We start from the raw sequence: 4,641 nt of genomic DNA, 5'->3' as shown, positions 1-4,641 counted from the left end.
AAGTGTTTACAAAGGACCCCTAACGAAGTCTTAATTATGTTTAATCACGTTGCCTACCTCATTGTGGTTTTGATAAGGAATAGTGACTGAACAGAATATGCAAATGTTTAGCGAGCTAATGGTTGACATGCAGCTGTGAACGCAGTCGTTTCTTAACTCATTCCGCGTGATGACCTTTTAAGTGGAGCAAAAAGAGCGAAAGTGACAATACTGATGAATAATGGATGATTAAAAAGGCTTTTGAAAAGCTTAATGGTGGAATTAAATTTACTATAATAACAGATTTGCATGGAGCCCGTCATTCTGCTAATATTTAAAGTGGAAGTTTAAATTTAGCTTTATGGCATGGCATTAAGAGATTTGATAAAACGCATTGTATGCATAATGCACAGACTTCAACATCCTGCTGTACTCCAGGAGAACAGCTTTTCATTGTATAATTCAAGGTCAGCTGCACCCTCATGCACTGTACAGTTTATTCCTCATATTCAAAAAACATCAAAACCAAGCAATTTGTCCACAGGAATATGCATTTTAGTGTGTTATACAATGCTTTACCAAATTATAAATAGATCATTGATCCCAAAGTTTAACACTTAAACTGCAAAAAATTATTTCTTACTCAGTATTTTTGTCTTGTTTTCCAGTACAAATATCTAAACATTATTAAATCAAGATACATTTACTTTAGATGCAAAGTGACTTAAGATATTAAGTCGTTTTCTAAAATAAATAAATAAATAAATACAACTAAAAATATATAAATACATATATAAATAACATAATAAAAATATATTAATATAAATATAACACATTTAAAAAAATAAATTTTAATCTCAAACAAAATTAAACAAGTTTATACTTAAAACAAGAAAAAAAATCTGACAATGGGGTCATAAAAATAAATTTTAGAAAATAAGTTGATTTTTTTTTAACCACATTTGCAGATATTTGTTCTTGTTTTAAGTCACTTAGTTTTGACAATTTTGTCTGAAAACACTTCATATCTCATGCAATTTTACTGCTCAGGTAAATATCTTGATTTAAGAATATTAGATATTTTACTAAAAAACAAGACAAAATACTGAGGAAGAATATTTTTTGCAGTGTACGGTGTTCGTATTAATAACTTTAATTATAAGCAATATAACAGTGATGCATAGCTTAGTGAACACTATCTTAACAAGAAAAAGTAAGTAACTCTTCTTTCTGTCCTTCAGCGTTTCATTGCATTTATTTTCATTTGGCCATGTCTCTAAACGAGTGTTATTGTATTATTCATCTCCCCAGGAGCTATGACTATCTCCGTCCTCAGTAAGAATCGTACATCCACCGTCCTGCCGCTGCCAAGACAACAGCAATGGATTTAAAACAACAGGCAATTAATGAGGAACGAGTGACGTTCTGCAGTATTTTAAGAGCGATTGAAAAGCTTTCAGTGGCCTTGGATGTGGAGTGTCGGTGTGGGAGGCCGAAGGGCCGCTGGAGTCGCTCCTCCGTCTGTACTCGAGTGTTTCTCTACTCAGAGGTGATATGGAGTTGATTTAGGTGATGGATATTTAACCTCTCTTGCCGATGGCTGTCATTAAGAGTCAAAAATACTGAACAATAAACTACAGTCCTTAAAGGTGAAGTGTGCTATTTTAAAAAAAAATAAAACACTACAATAATTCTGACTTAAAGTGAACATTAAATGATGTTTGTAAAGCATATGTGACCCTGGATCACAAAAGCAGTGTTAAGTCGCTTGGGTATATTTGTAGCAATAGCCAACAATACATTGTATGGGTCAAAATTATAGATTTTTCTTTTATGCCAAAAATCATTAGGATATTAAGTAAAGATCATGTTCCATGAAGATATTTAGTAAATTTCCTACTGTAAATATATCAAAACTTAATTTTTTATTAGTAATATGCATTGCTAAGAACTTCATTTGGACAACTTTAAAGATGATTTTCTCAATATTTAGATTTTTTTTGCACCCTCAGATTCCAGATTTTCAAATAGTTGTATCTCAGCCAAATATTGTCCTATTGTCCGAAAAATGTACCCTTATGACTGGTTTTGTGGTCCAGGGTCACATATTATTTCCAAAATGTAAAACAAAATATGCATCAAGACAAAAAATTAAAGAGCTCTAAGAAAAGTTTTAAAAATGAACAAGATTGATTTGGTTTTAAAATAATACATTTGCTCACACTTTGTAAAAAAAAATGCTAATCCTAAATATTAATATAGGCACGTAACCAAAATATCCCAGAAACTGCATAACAAAATCCTGGTAAACAGCTAAAACACCCTAGAATCATGGTTGCGAATTTCTACAGAAAATGTCAAATCTGGTTATTTTTTGGCATTACATTTACATTTAATGGTGCTTCTGCCACAGAAATGACACACTTCATATTTAATAAACAGGAATGAATCTCTCTTCACTGCCGCCCTCTCCAGACCCATAAACAAAGTCAAACATTAATATCAAATATAAACACTCAGCAGTCTGCATTCAAAGTGAGTCTATATCAGTTTTTGTCTTTCTCGAACACATACAGTAGCTAACTGGGAACGTTCTCAGAACTTTGGCTAAAGTTCTCAATGTTCTCTCAAAGTACAAACGTTCATCCAGTAATGTTGATAGAATGTTCGTTCAAAGTTATTCTCAAAACTTTAGCATAAAAATGTTATTTATACATTGTTCATGGAATGTTTCTCTGAAACGTTTAGTCGGACATTCGTCTAATGTTTTTCAAATGTTACTACTTGTTTCAGAATGTTCAGGGAACATTCAAAAGTAACGTTCCCATAATGTCTGCAAAATGATAAAACGGGATGTTAACTTAACATTCTTACAACCCAGAAAATAACGTTTTTGCAATATTGAAGATATTGGACACTCACAAACATTTGCTGGTAGTCACTTGCATTGACTTCCATAGTAGGAAAAAAACACTATAGAAGTCAATGGCTACCAGCAGCTGTTTGGTTCCCAACATTTTTCAAAATATATATTTTTTTTTGTTCAACAGAAAAAAGAAACTCATGCAGGTTTGCGAGTTGAGGGTGAGTAAATGATGACCGAATATTCATTTTTGGGTGCACTATCCCTTTAAGGGAACGTTAACAATTCTTACAACATATTTTTGTTAGCTTAGCTGAAGTTGACAGGAAAAATACACCAACCTTACAATAAAAATCAGCCCTATTGTATTTCACTGGAATATAGTTTGGCATTGGTAAGTACGAAACACTAACAGCCTTTACCATTCATGCCAAACGAAGATTTCCAGCAATCAGCAGCTGTACTGTACGAAGCACAGCAGCATTATAACAGTAAGAGACACTATAGCGTGATTTCACATGGAAATTATTTGTTTCTAAAAGGCAGGAACACAAACACAAAGGCTGGATTTAAATAAGGGGGTCGGACTCAGGATGAAAAGAAGAAACTCACTGTTAGATTGCAATCAAGGTTTTATGCACAGCACTCATCACAGAAAAGAAGCACGGCCGTTCACTAACAAGTGTACTTCTCTGCACACTCAGTCTGTTGAAACTGAAAGGTTTAAATTAGCATATGCTTCTCATCAACAATTGTTACTGTATGTATAGCTTATTTACAGAAGAAGAGAAACATACTCTCTCTGCATAACAATCCTCATGCATTAATGTTCCATGTGATTTTATTTTTCTTCTTTTCTTTCTTTCAACATTCTCACCATATTATAACTGCTCTTGCCAAACTGAGAGCGCAAATGTGAGCAGCACCTGCGGTCAGGGGCGTTGCATAAATGCACAGGACAACATGTTTAAGGGTGGATCTCCTCGTCACAGAGTGCAGGACAACGTGTTTACAGTGTGAACTTGCTGCCATCTAGTGCACTGTACTGCACACTACAGTATTTTCTATTATAAATATGCATATATATCCCAAACAATATCCCAGAGATGCCAAACAAAGTCTACACTCAAAAAAAAAAAAAAAAAATCTGTAACAATAGGGCACAATGTACTGTATAATTTAAAGGAATTTTTCTGTGCTTATTTTTAACAGGTGTTTCACCTGTATTTTGAATTTTACACTGCATTGCATTTTAGAGTTAACGGAAATGTCCATAAAATTAATAGATAATATCCCATGCAATAAGCTGCAAGTACTTTTTCTGTTGTTGTACAAGTTTATTTTTACAGTATATATATATATATTTCTGTTAACTCTAAAATGCAACGCAGTGTAAAATTCAAAATGCAAATACAATACAATAAATATAATACAAATACCATAAAATATATTAAAATATTATTTATTTTAATAAAATATATAAAATAAAATGTATTTTATTAAATATAAAATAATGTATATATAAAATAAATTATATATTTCTAGAATTATAAATGTCAACTTGTTTTATATATATATATATATATATATATATATATGTATATATATATATACAAAATATAGAAAATAATTTATAATAATAAAATATATAAAATAAAATGTATTTTATTAAATATAAAAATATAAAATAAATGTACAAAAGTAAATTATAAAAAATAAATACAAATTACAAATATATATATATATAAACCTCTACTATATAATGTGTTTATACACACACACATATCACCAAACAGACT

This window comes from Sinocyclocheilus anshuiensis, unplaced genomic scaffold, assembly GCF_001515605.1.
Source record: "Sinocyclocheilus anshuiensis isolate Anshui unplaced genomic scaffold, SAMN03320099.WGS_v1.1 scaffold1632, whole genome shotgun sequence".
In the NCBI taxonomy this organism is placed as follows: Eukaryota; Metazoa; Chordata; class Actinopteri; order Cypriniformes; family Cyprinidae; genus Sinocyclocheilus; species Sinocyclocheilus anshuiensis.
Note: the sequence above shows the minus strand (reverse complement) of the source record.